Here is a 20,856-nt window from a genome sequence, read left to right as displayed (position 1 = left end):
AGCGCTGGGGTTGAGGGGAACCTGATCTGGGCAGTCACTAGGAAGTAAAAAGGCCTGTGCCACAGGAGTCTGTTCCTTTAAATAATAAGGAGGGTCTATGCAGGTCAGAGAGATGGAAATTTCATCTCCAGGGTATATAGTCTGAAGTTCAGGAACAGTATGCATTTGTCTTGGAGAGTTGGTTGGATCCCCAAGTATTAAGATGTTGGAGGGATCACCTGGTGGTCCATGTTTCCCTGTGGGGATTTTGTAAATACAGTCACCCTTCATATGTAAAGAGAGTCTAGTTACCAGTTGACGCCGGGTTCCCATCCGAAGCGCTCCACCTGCAGGGCTTGATATCGGGGTCCCCGTGGAGGCAGGGTGGTGGGTTTGGCAGGAGGGGTGGAGTGGTGCGGCATTTGATTTGATGTCAAAGCGCGGGGCCGTCCCGCGCTCTGCTTGAAGTTTCCCGAACGCCAATTTGGTCTGGGCAAGCATTGGTGGGCTGGCGGTTGTATAAAATGTCTCTCCGGACAGTCTTTGAAAAAATGTCCAGGCTCGCCACAATTAAAACAGCAATTTGTGTTGGGGTCTGCAGCATAAGCTCCAGATATCCCCTCTGCCACTCCTTTAGCCACTGCAAGTGCCACTGTATTCTCACTTGAGGCAGAGGAGTGCTTGGTGCAGGCTTGAACCATCTGATCTATGGTTGGTTCGGGGTCCAGTGGGAGGGCTCGCAAAACTGCTTTGCACTCCGGATTAGCATTGGCCATTGCTATTTTTACTAATAATTCTTTTTGCGCCTGAGGGCTCTGTCTGCTTTTCAATGGCTACTCTTAACTTATCAATATACTTAATGAAAGACTCAGTTGCCCCTTGCTTAATATTGGTGAAGCACTGTGTTGGCACTTTATCATCAGGGGTGGTAAAAAGATATCTTAGCAGCATTAGCTATATCCTGTAAAGCTGCTTCAGGCAGATCCTGGGCCTGATCTTGGGGCTTTTGGAAATCTCCTTCTCCTGCTAATTGTTCTAAAGTAAAATTAGGTCTGTTAGCATCTTTAGCATAAACATCTGCCAATTGCTTTAAATGTTTTTTCCACTGCCTCTCCCACAACATATACTCTGCTGGGGAGAGAAGGCAGTTCATAATATTCCTGATGTCATGCGGGACCATGACGTGGGCAGAGAAGGAGGCTTCTAGCAAGTGTTTAAAAAAATGTGAACCCCTGCCATGTTCCTCGGCAGCTTTACAAAATTCCTGCAGTTCCCTATAATGAAGGGACTCCCATGCGGCAACTTGTGCCCCTGCCCTGTCTCTCCTCATTATTACAGGAAAGGCAAGTATTTTCTGGGACAGGGCTGAGTTCCCCGCTCGTGTGGCTTCCCTCTGCACCTCAGCCCAGGGGTCTTCATACTCAGAATCTGAATAAGAAGATTCACTGCTCTCATCTCCTAGTGGAGATGGGGGGCGCTTGGTAGCAGCGCGGGGCCGGCTCGGGTGCCTAGAGCTGGCCCTTTTGTGGCCGGGTGGGGAAGCCGCGATGGCCCCGCTCTGGCCAGAGCTGTCCCGACCTCCGGGGCACTGGGACCCTGGAGCAGGCGCGCCACTGGGGGCGGGGCCCCTGCGCGAAGGGGCTTGAGCGGGGTCCGTGACGGGGAGGGGTTTCCCGATGGATGGGGTGGGGCCCGACGCGGTTACACCCAACGACGCAGTGGGGGGGAGGAGGAACAGGACGCGGCAGGAAGAGAAGGGGTAAAGGCGGGAAAGTGGCCATTTTGGGCATCGAGGGTGGGAAAAGCGGGGTGGGAGTGGGACAAAATGGCGGGGCTGGCCACACTGCCGGCGCCATCTGTGCTAACGCTAGGAACTGGGGGGGACACAACCAGGTGTGAGGGCATAGGGGAGAGGGTAGAGAAAAGACCCAGAGCCGCATGGCCATTGCCGCCCTGGTACGGGTAAAGAGACGGTGGGGAGGTGTCAGGGAGACGGCAGCAGCCCTGTGCCTGAGGGCAATGTCCACCCGCCGACTGGCTCTCAGATAGGGAAGAGGGTTTAGGGGCACATGGAGAGGTTGACGGGGTTGGGGGGTTCAACTGGGGACCCAAAACTCCCTCTTCTTTTTTTCCCTCTTTTTCCAACGAGAAAATCTTAAAAACGAGATTCACTTAATAAATTATAAAAATAATTTAATATAAATAAAAGACAATTAGGAGACATAAGAAATAAAGCAAAGGGTTAAAATGGCCGGGTGCCTTGGCGCGCTGCCAAGAGCACACCTGGTATCTCAGGGATACCCCTTTTATCCCATCCTTGCTGTGAGGGGTTAATGCATATTCAAGCATGTCCCCTCCCTGGTTCCGCCTTCTTGGATCATGCTCTTTGTTGTGAATTCATGTTGTAAATATTGGCTTTTCACAATTATTCTGATAAATATATATTATATGCTTTCACTATATTCTTTTCTCTCTTAGTAAGTTATAAGCTTAGATAGGAATTCTGAATAATAAAGATATGTTTCATCCGGACAAGGCAAGACAATGGGAGGATCAAGCTGTGGAAAACAGGCTGTTATCAGCAGCAGGAAAGGGAGAGCAAACTGTTATCAAAAAACCGGTACCAGGACGTGGGCAGGGGGGAAAGATAAGCTCAGCTGCCCTCAGAAGAAGGATGAGGGGCCCAGACCCTTATCAACAACTGACCATCTGCAGAGAAAAGGAAACCAGACTCCAAAAGAATGCTGACCAGCAAGAATAATGATGACCAGCAAAAAAATTATGATGACCAGCAGAAACTGAGACTGTGCAAAAGCATGATCTAAGAAGGCGGAACCAGGGAGGGGACATGCTTGAATATGCATTAACCCCTCACAGCAAGGAGGGGATAAAAGGGGTATCCATAGGACACCAGGTGTGCTCTTGGCAGCGCGCCAAGGCACCCGGCCGTTTTAACCCTTTGCTTTATTTCTTATGTCTCCTAATTGTCTTTTAATTTATATTAAATTCTTTTTATAAATTATTAAGTGAATCTCATTTTTAAGAATTTTGGGGGCTCTTTCTGGGATAAGCACCTCACCTCTAGGACCACCGGAGATCCAGAACGGGGAAACAGGCGCGCCCCTGCTGAGTTCAGCAGACCCCGCTCCGTTTCTCCTAGCGTGGGCCAAGCGGCTGCAGGTCAAAACCCCGAGGACAAGAAGGAGAGGAATAAAGCAAAGGAAAGGGGAAAAGGCTCCCTAAAAAAAAAAAACGCGGTATTTTTGCTCCATAATTCTTGTGCACGAAGACCCAAAGAAGAAGACGGATTGTAAGTAATCTTTGGGGGAGCGGGAAGCGGGGGTTGCAAGATACCCCCGGGGTTACTGGGACTGGGTCTCAGGGGAGGGGTTAGCCCCCCGGAAAGGGGAGCCCAGGTTTTTCCTGGCACAATCCACTGGGAAAACAGAGTAAAATGTGGATTCTCTAAAACTTTGTCAAGTTGAGGATTAAATCCAAGAAATTTGGACTTAAAACTGCCAAATTGAGGAATAATCCAAGAAACTTGAGATATTTGACATATTACAGTGCCCATGGGCGTATATTAACAAGTAACTGGGAAGTAAAGAGCACCTTATTGTCTTGCTGTGACTGGGTGGAGTTGAATGAACAGATGTGAGAATGCGTAAATAGGTGTGATTGTTGCGTTAAAGTTTGTTTGGTTTTTTTGTTTTTTTTTAGGAATTGTGTTGCTAAAGAGGAAAGGTATCCTTTGCTGTGCTGGAATAAGAGTAAACACGGGTCGATGTTTCCACAGGGACTAGATCACGATGGGGACACATGGAGTGATTTGCTTCCTCCCTGCGAGCTCCTGTCATGGAGCCCCGGGGGTTGGCAAACCAGAACTGGGGCTTGTAGCCCAGGAGCCGCAGGGATGCTGGTCTCAGCGGGTCTGGTCTCAGAATAAAGCCAAGGTTATCTTTAGTGGAGATCTTCCCTCCGCGCCTTTCCTCCCCTCCCCCCCCCCGGGCAACAAGAGCTGTTTGCGGGGTGGGATCGCTTTGGTGAGCTGGTATGTGGTTCAGCGTTTGAAGTTGTTTGTTTTTTTGGGTTTTTTTTAGAAGTTTTTTTTTTTTGCCCCACTGTGGCGGCGGTGAAAGGTTTTCCTGGGAGATGGTGCTCCCAGGGCTACTCCCTGCAGAGCTATTGGGACGGAGGGGCGGGTCAGCCTCAGGAGTGCAAGGGAACTCCTGGAGCTCCGGCCGGCGAGTCGGGCCGAACCCTGATAAGATCAGGCACAGAGGATGCCCTGAGGGGATGAGTTCAGCTCATCCCTTTTGAGTAAAGTGAGGGCAGGGGGCCGTCTAAGTCTTGGTGCCCCTGGATTGTTTAAACTTATTTTAGAGCTCTCAAGCCGCAGAGCTGTGTTTAGGTGGCTGCCGGCAGGCTGGATTGAACCACAGATGCTGGTTCGGGTTCCCTGCTCCAGGCACAGGGGGATCAGAGGAGCTCTCAGTGACTCCTGGAACCTCCTGAAGCTGTGAAACAGGCCGGGAACATGCCCAATGGTGAGAGAGCCAGGCGAGTCCCTCTGGGACCCAGGTTTTCTATGCCGGGGTCTTATGAGACCTTAGGCACATTAAGTTCTGTGATTCCGAGAGTAAGGACTGGTGTCAAACTGTCTCAGCGAGCTTTTTCTTAGCCAGATGTGTGAGTGAGATATGGAGCAGTCCTGGCGTATGGTATCAGCTCCAAACCAAGGGAGCTGCAAGTTGCAAGCCTTTGTTTTCCCGGGTTCTGAGAAAATTCCGTGTATGATGGTGCTGTAGGCTTCTGCAGCAGTAAGCTGTGTCGGTAATTAAAATTTGAGATTTCAGGAAGAGCAGAGAAGCTTTGGAGAGAAGCTTAGAAAAATTCCAAGAAATGCATCCTGGGAGAAAGTGGAAAAAGAAGTAAGCTCTGTTTGTTTTTTTTTTTTCTTGAGTGACTGCAATATTTATTTTGTAGAGAAACAAACCCATTTCTTAGTATGCCTTCTAATTTCTTTACTTTAGTGAATATCGTAAAATTTTGTAGTTGATTTTAATTTTAAAGGCAAGTTACAGTAATTTGCATAGCAGTCACTTCTTAAGGTGAAAACTTATCAGGTTGTCAATAAGTGTGAGAGCTGTTAGCCCTAATGTTGTTTGTGTCCCGTGCTCATGGGCGCAGCCCATGGTTCTTAACAGCAGAACCTGGTACCAGCCTAAAAGCAAAATCCTATGGATTGTTGTAAATCTTTTTAACTGCTGCTGAAAATTATTTTATCTCTCTTTTCACAATATGAAATGCTGATCATCTCTCTGATGATTTCTAAAAAGAGTTATTGTGATGGTGTGTTTAAGTGAAGATCAGGCTCAGAACTGCCATGATTTCTTGTTCTTTTGAATTTGCCAAGAAAGTGCACATGTCTCTAGGAGTGCTTGTGTTGTTTTGCAGCTGTGCTTATTACAGAAGCAGAAGTGGACCCGGTTAAAAGATTAGAATTAAGATTGTTAGTGTTTCGAATTGAGAAGAGAATTGTGGAGACTCTAAACTTGGTCTATTTTAATAAGTACATGTGTTTTTAGAGATGAGTCTTATTTTGTGAAAGAAGAGTTTGAAAACAATTGTAAGACTGGTTCTTGCTATAGATTGTTCATAATATATAAGCTGCAAGTACTGTTGAAACATAAAGGTATTGTCAGAAACTTGTCAATGTATCTAAATTCCTGTAAAAATAAAAGACCTGATCATATCTTGTCATAAAAAGGTTACACTAGAGATTATTCACATTAAGCAGCTGTGTGAGGATAGACCCCTTTGTACTTGTAGAAGAAAATTTAGAGAAGAATGATGTCTGTGTCTTCATTTCTAGCTTGTCTGAAGATCTGTTCAAGGCAGTAGAAATAGTAATTGCAGGTTTGTTTTAGTTGGTAAAAGTAGCTGGCTAGCTGACTGGTCTCTGTGTCTAGCGCCTTTGGGGTTTTGGGGAGGATCCCCAAAAAGGAGGTGTTAGGATTTTGTAGTTGATTCTAAAGCAAAGTAATTTGTGTAGTGGAGATTCTGGAGAGATGTGGTGTAAAGAGTGCGAGATGATAGTGGCAGAGAGAGAGAGAGAGGTTTGCGATGCCTTTCATTAGAGTTGTAAAGATTTTTAGAAAGAGAGGTGAGAATTGTGCCCGAAATAGGAGATGTTAGGAGCATCTGGAGCGCTGGGTTAGGAGTTGCTAGGTTTAGGTGTTGTTTTATTGCTTTTATGTAAAGCGGCTGCAGCAGGACCCGGTCCCTGTGAGTGGTGAACAGCGGGGCCCGGTGTGGCGGCTCCCGGTCCTCTCCCACCCGATGTGAAGGGTGCAGAGCGCGGTTCGTGAGGGGCGCTGCTGGAGCGGGACCCGCCGTGTCTGTGCCGGGGTCTCGAGGGGTGCGGGGTGCCGGGAGTGCTCGCCGGCCCGGCAGCGGTGCTGGGTGAGGTTTGGTGCTGAGGAGCGAGCTGGCCCAGCAGAGGAGCCCCAGACCAGAGCACTGTGGACTCCGGGCTCTGCCCCTCGGCTGTGGTGGGAGCTGAGTGTGTTTGAACATGCCAGTCCTGTGTGTGAAGGGACAGCACAGCAGGGAAAGAGGGGACACGAGCTTTGCCCCAGGGTCAGCACGCAAGTGACAGCCCCTCCCTGCAGAGCGAGCTGCTGAAACAGCCTGCTCGGCCCAGAGCTGCGGCAGCAGGAGGGGGAGATATAGAAATAGCCTGAAAAACTGCTGTGAATGGGAAAGAAGGAACGGAACAAAGGCTGAAGAAACAGACCGGTGTATGATGAGACCAAAGCAAAAGTAGTCTAGCTCGTTAGGTTCTGAAAACCTCATCAAAGTGTTTAATTTCTTGAAATAAGATCTCTTTTTCTCTTATTTTTTTTTCCTTTCTTTCTTTTACTCTTGTTGTTAAAAGGAAGGGGTTTGTTCTAAGAAACCGATAAAAGAAGTTTGTGAAGCTAAACAAGTAAATATTAACCAAAGGGTAAAGGTAATGAATGTAATTTATTTGAAGTCAAAACTAACCTAGCCTTTCTTGTTTAACTAATTTGAACACGCAGAAAGAGATTGGCTCCTATGTTAACTGTTAAATTTCGCTTAACCCAAGAATTTTAAAGAATACTGATGGAAAATTTTGATGTGATGTTTTCATTCTCCCTGTGTTATTAAGAAATTGTTTTCAGGTACTACTGATAATTAAGGCAGAGAAGCTGCAATCTGGACCAAAGAGTGAAGTTGGATTCACACCAATAAGATCAAAAGATCTGAGGACTGGACTGTAACACCCAAACAGAGTGATACAAACTGGACTCTTGGATAGAGGCCGGCGGTAATGAACTGAAACAATCCAAATGACCCAAGGAATGAGCTAAGAATCACGCCTAACTGAGAAGTAAGACCAAGCCTGTATCAGTAGTTTCAAGTCCTGCCTGGACAAGTTCTGGGACACTTTCAATATCCACCTTGGGAAGGAAAAATCCCACTCCAAACAGGAGGACTGGGGCTGTTTTGGTCGGGAAATCCTCGTATATTTTTGCTTTTGCCTGTGATTTGTATAAAGGAGAGGGGGAGAACCACAACTTCCATCAGTGACACATCATATACCTTGTCTAAATCATCCCAATATGGGACATGCTATCTGGATTAAATATAAGTGTTTAAATTAGAGAATAATAGGTATTATGGTTCACAAAGTTAAGCCTCTCATTGCAGGAAGTGTTCGGTGCCAAATCTATTAAAAATAACTTAAATGATAACTTTTTTTTACAGATGGGAAATTACTAGTGCGTGTTGAGTGGGAAGTACCTGAGGAACGGTGAGAAACTGCTGTTAAAAAGGTGTCAAAAGAAATTTGCTTGGAAATTACAAAAGAGGAAGTGACAAGGAAATAGGGGGCAAGACCAGACTGACCACTACAACTCACCACCGAGAAGAATATAAAACACCTGCTGTGAGCTGCAACCTCATAGGCAGGATTGGTGGGGGTGTAAGTCATACTGGACCCCTATTATTCCTTCTTCTGTCACTTATCCTTTTCCCTTTTGGGACACCAGCAAAGCCATGTTACAAATGCTATCAAAAGCTCTACATGGAATGACACCGGGTTTTCTTTCTTATTACCCACACCAATATCAATAGTCACTGCTATAACCCATCCAAGTTAAGTGCCTGTATACATAAATGGGAAAAATATTGGATCACAGAAAACTTAAGAGTCAGTGGTACTAGATTGGGAAGCATTTGCCCAAAAGGGGAAAAATGGATTTGCTTCACGGGGGCGGTCAAGGGAAAGACCCAAGAATTGATAAAAGAGCAAGTGATAAGAAAAAAGATAAAACCAACACAGAAACCTAAATCTAACTTAACCTCACGTCAGGACCTGTATGCAAGGCTCAAACAGCAATTAAAAGGGGAAATAGATATCTCAAGATTAGGGAAAAACCTGTTTGTGGATTTAGGGGAGAGGATAAGTAAAGAACTTAACATAACAAACTGCTGGGTCTGTGGAGGAGCCTTGATGACGGAGGAATGGCCATGGAAAGGTAGTAGCATAGGCCCGGTGGAACTCCTTAAGTGGAACTGGACCAATATAAGAGGGGGGACTCGACCAGAAGGATGGATTCTAAGTTCAACAGTGATAGGGGAAGAATGTTTATGGCGAACTGGTAAGGAATTTATTAAAGAAATAGGGAAAACTCCCTGTAAAAGGTATAAGGTTAGCAATGGAACTTCTACATGGTGGATCCCAGAGGAGCCAACTCTGTATTGGACTCAAGGAAAAGTAAAAGAAAAGAATTGTGTGTATGATAATCGAACCAGACTCTTCAGATGTAATGGTAAAGGGAAAAATCCTTACTCTGGAATCCCAGAAATATCTAAATTTGGGGAAAATATAAATCAACAGAAAAATGACTATTAGAAGGCACCAGATGGCTTATTTTGGATATGTGAGAAAAGTGCATACCCAAAGCTCCCTTCGCAATGGAAGGGGAGTTGTACTCTGACGAGACAGAAATCAGTTGGGGGTGTTAGTTTTGGAAGTCCTAAAAAGAAATAAAAGAGAATGGTTTTGAGCACCTCAAAAATGGGGAGATGAGAAATGGCCCCTGAACGCATATTGGAAACATTCTTGGGCACAAGATGGAAGTTGGGGATATCAAACCCCAATTTTTGCATTATGAAACTCCAAGCTGTTGTAGAAATCATAACCAATAAAACAACTGGGGCTATGGAACTAATAGCCAGTCAGAGATGAAAAGCCAGAGCTGCAATATATCAGAGTAAAGTGGCTTTAGACTATTTATTAGCTAAAAGAAGGGGTGTTCTGTAAAAAAAAAATTAATACATAAGATTGTTGTTTTCAATGACAATAAAAATGCCATTCTAGATATCGCCAAAGATATCAGAAAAATGGCCTATGTGCCGGTTCAAAAATGAAAATCAGTAATGACCACTAATTGATGGGATAATGTATTGGGGATAGAGTAGTAGAAGAAGCTAAGCTTCTTCCCCTTGTAGCAGTGCTACAGCTGGTTTAATAGTTCTTCTTTGTTTAATCCCCTGTTTAATTTGGCTGATCACCAATATAGTTCAAAGCATAGCAAATGCCTATAGACCTGAAATTAGCTACATCTAGAATGGCAAAAACAAAAACAAACAAAAAAAAAAATCATAGTATTAAGAAAACAAAATAATGTGAAAAATCTGTTGGAAGAAGCTAAATTGATTTGTGAATAAATGAACGAGTGCTAGAAGCTAGAAAACAAGAATTATTGCTCAAGCCAAATGATTTATAAAAAAAATAAAAGGAGGGGTTGTTGTGAATTCATGTTGTAAATATTGGCTTTTCACAATTATTCTGATAAATATATATTATATGCTTTCACTATATTCTTTTCTCTCTTAGTAAGTTATAAGCTTAGATAGGAATTCTGAATAATAAAGATATGTTTCATCCGGACAAGGCAAGACAATGGGAGGATCAAGCTGTGGAAAACAGGCTGTTATCAGCAGCAGGAAAGGGAGAGCAAACTGTTATCAAAAAACCGGTACCAGGACGTGGGCAGGGGGGAAAGATAAGCTCAGCTGCCCTCAGAAGAAGGATGAGGGGCCCAGACCCTTATCAACAACTGACCATCTGCAGAGAAAAGGAAACCAGACTCCAAAAGAATGCTGACCAGCAAGAATAATGATGACCAGCAAAAAAATTATGATGACCAGCAGAAACTGAGACTGTGCAAAAGCATGATCTAAGAAGGCGGAACCAGGGAGGGGACATGCTTGAATATGCATTAACCCCTCACAGCAAGGAGGGGATAAAAGGGGTATCCATAGGACACCAGGTGTGCTCTTGGCAGCGCGCCAAGGCACCCGGCCGTTTTAACCCTTTGCTTTATTTCTTATGTCTCCTAATTGTCTTTTAATTTATATTAAATTCTTTTTATAAATTATTAAGTGAATCTCGTTTTTAAGATCTTGCACAGTCTCATTTTCTGCTGGTCAGCATAATTTTTTTGCTGGTCATCATTATTCTAGCTGGTCAGCATTCTTTTGGAGTCTGGTTTCCTTTTTTCTGCAGATGGTCAGTTGTTGATAAGGGTCTGGGCCCCTCATCCTTCTTCTGAGGGCAGCTGAGCTTATCTTTCCCCCCTGCCCACGTCCTGGTACCGGTTTTTTGATAACAGTTTGCTCTCCATTTCCTGCTGCTGATAACAGCCTGTTTTCCACAGCTTGATCCTCCCATTGTCTTGCCTTGTCTGGATGAAACACATCCTTACCATTCAGAATTCCTATCTAAGCCTATAACTTGCTAAGAGAGAAAAGAATATAGTGAAAGCATATAATATATATTTATCAGAATAATTGTGAAAAGCCAATATTTACAACATGAATTCACAACAAAAATAATATTTTGAAACACAGGAAAAAGCTTTGCAACAGAAAAATCTCCCTTAGCTTGAACTGTATATAACTTTCTTCCCACATTATCCCAAAATATTCCTGATTTAGCAGAATCCGAATTAATCTTAAAATGTTTAAAAACCCAATGAATAAATCTCTTTAAATCCCCTTTAGAAAACTTAAAATTTCCCGCTTTTAGGGTGTTCACAACTTGGATATAAAAGTCCCTCTCAGGTGGGGTCAGTCTCCACACAGAGGACTGATTCCCCATCCTTTTCCACTCCCCACCCAGCAGAAAAACAGCAAAGAAAAAGAAAAAAGCCCAAAAAAAACCTTCATGGGATCGACTTACAATTTCTCTTCGGCAGATGCAGGCGGGCGAACAAAAAGCTGCTGGGTGGGTGGTCACCTGGCGGCCGGTCCTCAGGGGCTTTTCCTTGCCCCGGATGGTCAGATGAGGGTCCCGGTCGCAGCCTCTTGGATAGCCTCTTGCTAAAACGCAAGGAAGCTTCCTCAAGGTACGGCGGCTCCAGCGGCGGCTCGCCTCGCAGTTAAAGCTGCAGGCGGATGTTTCTTCAGGGCTCCTTTGAATGCCCCGCACTGGGACGCCAGTTGCCGCGGCGACGGAAAGCCCGGAGCACCGCAACTTCTCTTGAGGCAGCCCTGAAAAGGGCTGGGCCGAAGCGCATGCGAGCAGCTTTGGGCAGTCGAGTGATTCCAGCTCAGCTCAGCGGCGGCAGGCAGGCAGGCAACACAGGAAGCAGGGACGAGAAAGCTGGTCCAGCGTTCCGCTAAGCACAAACCTTTATTCAGGCAGAGCTTTGGCGAAGGGTGCCAGCAACAGCTAATCCGCCAAACAGGGAAAAACTCGGGATATTTATAGGAGAGGAGAGGGGCGGGGGGAAGCCCGAGATACCTGTATCGGGGTGGGACAGCAGGGGGGAACACCAATGGGGCACAGCAGTTTAGCATAACTAACTCAAAGAGCCCTGGGAGCGATACATTGTCTCTCTCTGAGTGAAAGGTATCTTGCTTCCAGGGGAGAGCTAGGATCTCGGGCTCAGCGGGCTCTTCCGCACCCACACCTGTATGTCCACAATCAATTTTAAAACACTGAACATCTAATTTTCTTCTCTCTGACTCTCCCCCTCTCTCTCCACGGGCGGCATAGACAGGAATGCTTGCCCAGCAGTGGGAGGTGAAGACGGCTGCTGCTGTGACACAGGTAGAATTACGGGGCTCGCAGCCTGGGCAGAGCTCGCTTTCATGTCTTTTAAGGTATTAATTACAATCCGCCAAGTAGGACTGTGAGACAGAGTGTCCTTGCTTTTCCCTGTAATCGTTTTCTCCCACAACTGGTCTCCTATTTCTCTCAAGTTTTCCACTGCAAAAAGCAGTGGAGGCATTTTTAAGCTTCTCTTTTCTCCAGCCCATAAAACAAGCTTTACAAGGTCCTCATCCTTGACTGCTCCCCCTCGTTTAACGATAATTCTTTGAAGCAGTTTTCATGCTGCCGCAAATTCAACTTCCATGCTAGCAGCCCTGTGGACGGGGGGAGGTTCACGATGCCTCCTCCCTGAGTGCCGAAGCGTACCTGACTCCGGTCTTCTGTCTCAGGCCCCTCCATCTCAGTTTTCCCCAGCTTAGGTCTGCTTCCACATCTCACCGCGTGAAAACCCGCCAACCCATCTCTGATCCGCCAGCCCCAGTCCGCTTCCATGTCTCCCCACTGTGCGAGCCTGCTGAGCTGGTACCCTTTGCCCGCAAAGGGGTCCCTGTTCAGAGCTCCAGGTAATGGAAAACTGCTCAGACTATTCACTGAGTCCTCATAGAGGTATAGCAAACGTCATTTATTTCTATCTTTAGCACACTTTTATAGGGTCCGACAGGGTTCATGGGGCGTAACCAGCTACTATTGGTTAACACATATTGTTTTACATTCTTTTCCTTATACACAATGCCATTGTTTTTCTTTATTCTCACTGTTCCAAGAGAGTTTCAAGGACACTGCCTTTAGTATTGTCACCTGGATTGAAAGCTGGGTTGTGCAGACAGACTTTTACTAAAATATCATGCTTTTGCTCTGTTAAAATGTTTTCCTACAACCCCCTGCAATCCAGGAGGAAGTAGTTAATGACCTGCTATGCCAGACACTCACAAGTATATGGGATCGGATTCAGCTGAGGGTGCTGAAGGAGCAGGCAGAAGAGCTTGTCAAGCCACTCCCTCATTTATCATCAGTACTTGTGTAGCGGGTGGAGCCTGACTGCATGCCGGGCACCCATTAAAGCTGCTCTATCACTCTCCTCTTCAGCTGGACAGTGAAGAGAAAATATAATGAAGGGTTCATGAGTTGAGATAAGGACTCACCAAATACCTTCATGGGCAAAACGGACTAGAGATATTAATTGAATTTATTGCTAACAAAATCAGAGAAGGATAATGAGAAGTGAAATAATACCTTAAAAACACCTTCCCCCTACCCCTCCCTCCTTCCAAACTCTACCTCCTTCCCCAGCAGCACAAGGAGACAGGGAATGGGGGTTATGGTCGTGCCTACATTGGGTACCAGAAAGACTGAAGTGGGTTCACCATGGCTGGGTGCCAGGTGTCCACCAAGCCACTCTATCACTCCCCAGAGGGATGGGAGAGAAAAAAAAAAAACAACTCTGGAACTTTGGTGTTTAAAACAGTCCCAATTCCTGCTAGAGTCTTTTCATCAGCCTTTGTAGAGAAACAGAAGTCTTCTTCTGCTAATCTATGGAGTTTCTCACGAGAAAACTATTTCTGTTATAGCTTTCTATTTCTCTGATGCCAGCTGCCCGGAAATCTGCCATCAGTTCACTCTTACCATTTCACATCACTCTGAGGTGTGTATGGGCCATGAGTCTAGGGATATCATTTTTTAAGGATGAGTTATTCAAAGGCAAAAGTCCTCTTCATCTGTCTCTGTGAGCTTTGCTGGAAAACAGTTTTCTCATTGCCCTCAAGGCCTCAAATCTTCGCTTCACTCTGTTCCAGTACCTCACTGTATCACAATTACTCTACTTTTTGCTCAAAATCCACACTTTGAACACTCCATTCCTCCCAATATACTCTGTCATGAATTAAAGGAGTTTTTTTCAGAACACTATTGTCCATCTCCATAGCTTTAACAGAAAGATATTTCAGCTTATAAAGCATCTCCTTATTCTCTCTTCTCCATCAAAAACTTAACTCTTTTCCTCACTGTCTTCTTCATGTTGATTGTCTCTCTCTCTCTGTCTCTCTGAGAAAAAAGAGTAATCTGTACGTTTTATCCAGGTAGTACAAGAATTAAAGTCTTAGAAAAGCTGCAGATGTTCATGGTGTCAAGTTTCAGTCCAGCAGCAGAAACTACAAACTAAGCCAAGCTGGCCGGCTCCGTTTCTCTCCCCCCCCCCCCCCCCCCCCCCCAGCCTTGTCCGGCCTGGAGGCGGGGGGGGGGGGAGGAGGCTGAGACAGACCCTTGTTACCTTGTCAGAAGCCGGAAACCAAAGAGAAGGAAGAGAACTCTGGCTTTACATCTTAAGGTGGTGTTCACAGGTTGATCTCACTTTTCAATGGTCAAAACTGCTGTCAATTCTTAGAAATTACTGATAATTGGTCAGGAGAAAAGACTCCCATCAGCCACCAGCAGCTTCAACTTCCTTAGCTCCCAAAGCTATCTTAAAGGTAAAGTCACCCCATGACAGGATGTTGTCTACTTGGACGTCAGTAAAGCCTTTTATGCAGTCTCCCACAGCATTCACTTGGAAAAGCTGACAGCCCATGCTACACTCTTGACTGGGTTAAAATCTGGCTTGATGTCCAGACCCAGAGACTGGTGGTGGTTTGAGTTACATTCAGTTGGTGGCCAGTCACTATTGGGGATCCCCAAGGTTCAATAGTGGGACAAGTCCTGTTTAATACCTTGATTGATGATCTAGACATGGAGATTGAGTGTACCCTTAGTAAGTTCACAGATGACACTGAGTTGTGCAGGAATGTTGATCTGCTGAAGGGTGGGAAGACTCTACAGAGGGATCTGGACAGACTGGATCAATGGGCAGAGGTCAGTTGTATGAGGTTCAATAAGGTGAAGTGCCAGGTCCTGCACTATGGTCACAAAAACCCCATGGGATGCTACAGGCTGGAAGCAGAATGGTGCAGTGGAAAATGACCTGAGGGTGCTGATGGACAGCTGGCTGAACATGAGCCAGCAGTTTGCCCAGGTGGCCAAGAAGGCCAATGGCTTCCTGGCTTGTATCAGAACTAGTGTGGCCAGCAGGACCAGGGAAGTGATCATTCCCCTGGATTCAGCACTAGAGAGGCTGTGACATGAATCCTGTGTTCAGTTTTGGGTCCCTCACTAAAAGAAAGACATTGAGGTGCTGGATTGTGTCTAAAGAAGAACAACAAAGCTGGTGAAGGGTCTAGAGAACTGTCATGGAGTTACTTTACCTTTAAGAAAGTTTAAGTTGCTGGGATCTGCCTGGCGTCTTTTCTCCTGACCAATTATCGGTCATTGCTGAGAATTGACAGCAGTTTAGGCCATTGAAAAGTGGGATCAACTTGTGAACCCTACCTTAAAGTGTAAAACCAGAGCTCTCTTGGTTCTCTTTGTTTCCTGGCTGGGAAGGGCGGCAGAGCCCCAGGCTTCCCGCTCCCTGCCCAGGCCATGCGGCCGGGCGGGGACTGGGCTGGGCCCAGCGTCTCCCGGCCGGGGGATGCGGGCCCTGTGGAGGGGGTTCTGGCCGGGCTCCGGCCGGGCCGGGCCGAGCCGATCTCTGGCTCGGCTGCAGGTTTTTTGCTGTGGCTGGATTCACTGGAGACTGCTGAGTGAAGAAAGAGAGAGGCTCTGGACCTGCAGCGGGCTGGGCGCGGCGACTGCACTCTCCAGGGCAGCCATGAGGAGCTTTCCATCGCAGACGGCTCCAGCTCCTGCACCGGCCGAAGCCACAGAACTACCTACAACAGCCTGGGCAAGATTTTAACTCTTTCATTACCCAGATGAGACTTGCGGATTAATCTTTTTATCCAGACAGAGAAAAGAGAGTGATCAACATGAAAAGAGACTTTATAAACTACTAGTGACAGGAAAGAAAAGAAAAGGTAGAGAATTAAGAAGATGCTTTAATTAAGCTGAAATATCTTTCTGTTAAAACTATGGAAATGGACAATAAGGTCTTGAAAACGCTCCTTTAATTCATGACAGTATATAGGGAGGAATAGAGTGTTCAAAGTGTAAATTTTGAGTAAAAAGTAGAGTAATTATGGTACAGTGAAGTGCTGGAAGATTTGAAGCCTTGAGAGGCAATGAGAAAACTGTTTTCTGGTGAAGCTCACGGAAACAGATGAAGAAGACTTTTTGCCTTTGAATAACTTATCCTTAAAAATCCCATCCCTAGACTCATGGCCCATACACACTTGGGATGTGAAAATGGGAGGAGTGGGCTCTAATAACAGCAGCTCTGGGCAGCTAACATTAGAGCAATGGAAAACTATAACAAAAATAGTTTTTCTTGTGAGAAACTCCATAAATTAACAGGAAGAAACTTCTGTTTCTCTATAAAGACTGGTGAAAAGACTGTAGCAAGAATTGGGACTGTTTTAACCATCAAAGTTCCAAAGGTTTTGTCTCTTTTGTCATGTGAACAAGGGAATAGTGGGTAGACAGGGGATGAAAAGGTTTTTCTGGAAGTTTATTCTGGTGTTCTTATTGTAGTTTGTCAATAAACTTTCTTTCTTTTTCCCTTTTAAGTTTTATGCCTGTTTTGCTCTTGTTCTAATCCATATCTCACAGCAAGAAATAAGTAATTTTCTTAGTTATTGGTTTAAAACCACGACAAGAACAAGTCTTATCAAGAGAGGCTGAAGGAACTGAGGTTGTTTAGTCTGGAAAAAATGAGGCTGATGGTAGACCTTATTGTTCTCTACAACTATCTGAAAGGAGATACCTAAAGGTATACCAGGGTGATACCTAAAGATTTTTATCTTTTTATGTATTCTTCATGTATTTTTAGCTTTGTAGATTTTTAAGGCATGGTTATAACTTCTAGTACTTTTCCAGCTCTCTTTCCCACAGTGAACAAACTCCTATTGATTTGGGGCACAGTTTTCACCATATTGTGTACCCGAAAGCTTTCAAGTAAAGGTTTATTTTATATTATCATCTTAACGTTGTTTCAGAAGGTTTTGTTCTATTTCCAGGCATCAAGGGAACTGGTGGAGTCACCATCCCTGGAAGTGTTCAAGAAACGACTGGACATGGCACTTTCTGCTATGGTTTAGTTGTAAAGGGATGTTCGATCAAAGGTTGGACTTGATGATCTTGGAGGTCTTTTACAACTTTACTGGTTCTATGATTCTGTGATAACCTCAGTAATATAAGCAAACTGTTTTCCTGTCAAATGGTTTCCTTACATTATACTATTGCATATAACTTGATGTACAATCCAAAAGTTGGTTACAAGGTAAAATGTTTAAAGGAAGTTATTCCAAAACACTGAAAGTTAAAAAAAAACTACAAAGCAGGTTTTTTCTTCATATTTTTAAATACTTTTCATTTTTAAATACTGGTTCAAAATTTGTGATTGTATCATGGAAGGACCAACTTTTTTTAATTTTTAAAAATTTATCATTAGTGTCATAAAGCTGTTATAGAGCAAAACAGTTATACTCTATACACTCAAGGTATTCAAAAATATGATTCATGTTTTGAATCTGTAGATGAATGGTGGCAATTCAAATACAGCATTATCTGTACAACTTGACAAAAATACAGGTGGACAATCTGATTAGTTAAAAGAGAATCTGCACAACTTCATATAAGCCAGCTCATCCCAATTAAGTATAAGGTAATTTTTTTTCCAAGATGTATTAAATTTTTCACAGATACATTTGTCAAAATAAAATGTTAAGTTTTCAGACAGGATAACAATGACCATCTCTCATCCTCATTCCCAATACAAGTTCTACAGTAATTTCCTTCACATCTAGTTCAGCAACATTCAAATTCACAAAATGCACACAGATATTCAGATAACAATATCTGATGGATCAGAAAACTCTTCTCAGCCCTTCAAATTGGTTCAGCTTATGAAAACAGCCATTCTAGAATCATGGGCTGCTTCTGCAAAGACCACAGCTGTATAAATACTACAGATCCTTTAACAGGATGAAGAGAACTCAGAATGCACAGATATGTGGCAGTGATTGGAAAGAGTGTTGGGCTCAAAAGATGGGAAATTTTAAAAACCCATAAACGATCCCTTCTAGAAGAAAAGACCTAATGGCTACTTGCACATGGACAATCTGAGGCCGATAGATGCCTTTTAAAATTTGTTTTTAAATCAGTCAATTAATACCTATTGCTCAATTTTGCAACTCCTGTATTCTTTAAGAAGACTCCTACAACTCTGATTGGACAGGGCCAGCTGTAGTGAAGTACCAGTACCTTTATCTAAAAGCAAAATATTATTTACAATTAGTATCTGTAGTTCAATTTTATTTACAGAATTGCAAAAGTACATCATATTTAGTGCAAATGCAACTAATGATATAAGAATTATATACTGCTTTGTAAACTTCCCATACCTTTGCAAAATAAAGTCATCCAATTAAATTAATGAAGTTAGTTGCCTGTGTTCAACAACTACAAGAAAAGGCAACTAAGGAGTTAAACTCTATATTTTGGACTTTTTTTCCCTTTACATTCCCATCAGTAGCTATGGTGGAATTAACCACTGCTTGGTTGATTTTAAAATGAAGAAGTATATTTGAGATATTTTTTTTTAACATTACTATATAAAATGTTCACTAGACATGTAGTAAACATACAGCTTTTCATCTTATTCGCCTTACTAGCATTAACATATAGGCACTTTTCTAGATATTCAAATTAATAGAATAACTCTGTAATAAGGCATATTCCATGTACACCATTTGAAAAAGGCAAATAAAAATGAAAAAATTATGGAACATGAAAGCTGCATGCATGTGTAATTGTGTGTTATGTATGATTTCATCTCTAAAAAGAAGATAAACAGATTAAGTATTTTTTTCAACACTGCAGATCACATTTAATCATTCACCAAATCTTTATTAAATTACTATTTTTTATTTATTTTCAGTTACCTACCATAGTATATCAAACAAGACTTTCAGTTTTCTTTTGAGAAAAAAAATAAACCTGGAACTTTTTTCTTGAGATACACAGGTTGGTGAAACACCCAGCAGTCTCTGAAGAATTTCCAGCTACAGGATATGGATAAAAGACCTCCAAGTCAGTACTAGTCTGCCAGAGACTTCTCTTAATGAGCATATCCAGAATCAGAGGCAGGCAAATATCTGACGTGAATTCTCATAACAAATAGACAGAACTTTCCAGTATGAACTACACATCCTTATAACTGATGAGTTTTTGATTGAGGCAAGTATCAGTGCAACTTACTCTCTACATGAACCTCATAGCACGGCTTTATCAAGATGAGAAAAACATGCAGGATCTGAAAATAATGTACTCATCCTCATTCTAGGGTGGGAATGTTGTCCTATGTAGTCCAAATTACTTCGGTAAATATTATAGTTTACCTTCTCACAGCTTTGGGAAAGTCCCAGATATCATGAAAGCAAGCAGTCCACATTTATAATGAACAGATGACTTCTAGCTTTCAGGCACTGTCTTTCCCTCTCATACAGAATCTTCTTAGAAATTTCTGGATCATGTTTAATAGCAAAATTTCTGTAGCACATATTGCATAACTAAAAATCCAATAGAAATATACCTGGAAAAAAAATAAAGCTTTACAAACTCTCACTCCTTCAGAGCCAAAGATCGTCATAAGAGTAAGACAATAGAAAAGGCAAAGTCATAAAGATACTGACAGCCCTCAATTATTACCTGACATTTTATGTAACAAGATGATTCATTATAGAAACAAATGGCAATGAACTATGATTATACAAAGCAAAACAAAACCTGTTAATAAGTCACTTAGGCTTTACTGAACTCCCTCCCTCCCCACCAAAATACTAAAGATTTTTGCACACATAAAGTACTTAGAGAATGCTATATGTGCATTTGTCTTTTGTGCTTTTTAGACATGCACAAAAACTGCACTAGTATCTTAGGAATGTTGACAGTGATATTCTGCAAGTTGTTTAAAATTAAAGCAGTAACCTCTGTTGGTGATTCAAAGCCGTACACATTCTTCCTCTTCTAAAGCAATCAAAATAGCCATATGCATGTTATCAAAACATCTATTGATAATTACACACCGACTCCACAAAAGATTTAGGAGAGAGCTAGTGTTAAATATTCAGCCTCATAGTAATGCAGCGCTTCTTTACTTCAGTATACAAACCCTAGAAACTCTAAAAAGACTATAGATCCTTTGTTCCAACATGGAGTGTTCTATGCACTTATTGGTCACTTCAAGGTGGAATGCTCACCCAGTCTTGTTCTGATCACTGAAAAGACAAAATACAGTAGTGAAAATTTTGAACAATAATAGGAAACCTGAACTTGTTAAACCCCTTAAATAGTATCAACACTATTATCACATTTGAACTGCTGGCTTGTGACAGCTATGTTTTAAACAATCCACCTACACTAGTTCTTTAACAATATGCAATTAAAAATGAGAATCATTACAGGGCGACCTGTTACAGAGGGATGAAACTACTATGATTTTTGGAGTTGGACATAACAAATAGAACCTAAAAATAGAGGTAGCCTATGCCATAAATAGAAAAGTGATAAAACCCCATTTTCATAGAATCATATAATATCTTGAGTTAGAAGGGACCCACAAAGATCATCAAGTCCAGCTCCTGACTCTCTCTGCACAGGACAACCCCAAGAATCACACCATGCGCCTGAGAGCATTGTCCAAACATTTCCTGAAGTCAGACACATTTGGTGCTGTGACCAACCACCCTCTGAGTGAA

The 20,856-nt window shown here is 43.3% G+C and overlaps 1 protein-coding gene across 5 annotated transcripts in view; it reads right to left on the bottom strand.

Annotated features, from left to right (window-relative positions):
* Positions 1 to 18,606: 18,606 nt before the first annotated feature.
* Positions 18,607 to 20,856, bottom strand: part of LOC148183311 (ceramide transfer protein-like) — a 274,244-nt gene continuing 271,994 nt past the window's right edge. For 4 of the 5 annotated variants that reach the window (XM_088061554.1, XM_088061558.1, XM_088061559.1 and 1 more), the window contains one exon: positions 18,607 to 20,376. The gene's annotated coding sequence lies outside the window, so the exon portion shown is untranslated. The remainder of the gene's footprint in view (positions 20,377 to 20,856) is intronic. The other variant, XM_088061555.1, reaches the window with a different exon arrangement.

This window comes from Pseudopodoces humilis, chromosome 12 (genome assembly GCF_049639895.1).
Source record: "Pseudopodoces humilis isolate 2021_Gansu_Grassland_sample_001 chromosome 12, ASM4963989v1, whole genome shotgun sequence".
NCBI lineage: Eukaryota > Metazoa > Chordata > Aves > Passeriformes > Paridae > Pseudopodoces > Pseudopodoces humilis.
The sequence above is the reverse complement of the archived record's forward strand: the minus strand, read 5'-3'. Positions and strand labels throughout refer to the sequence as shown.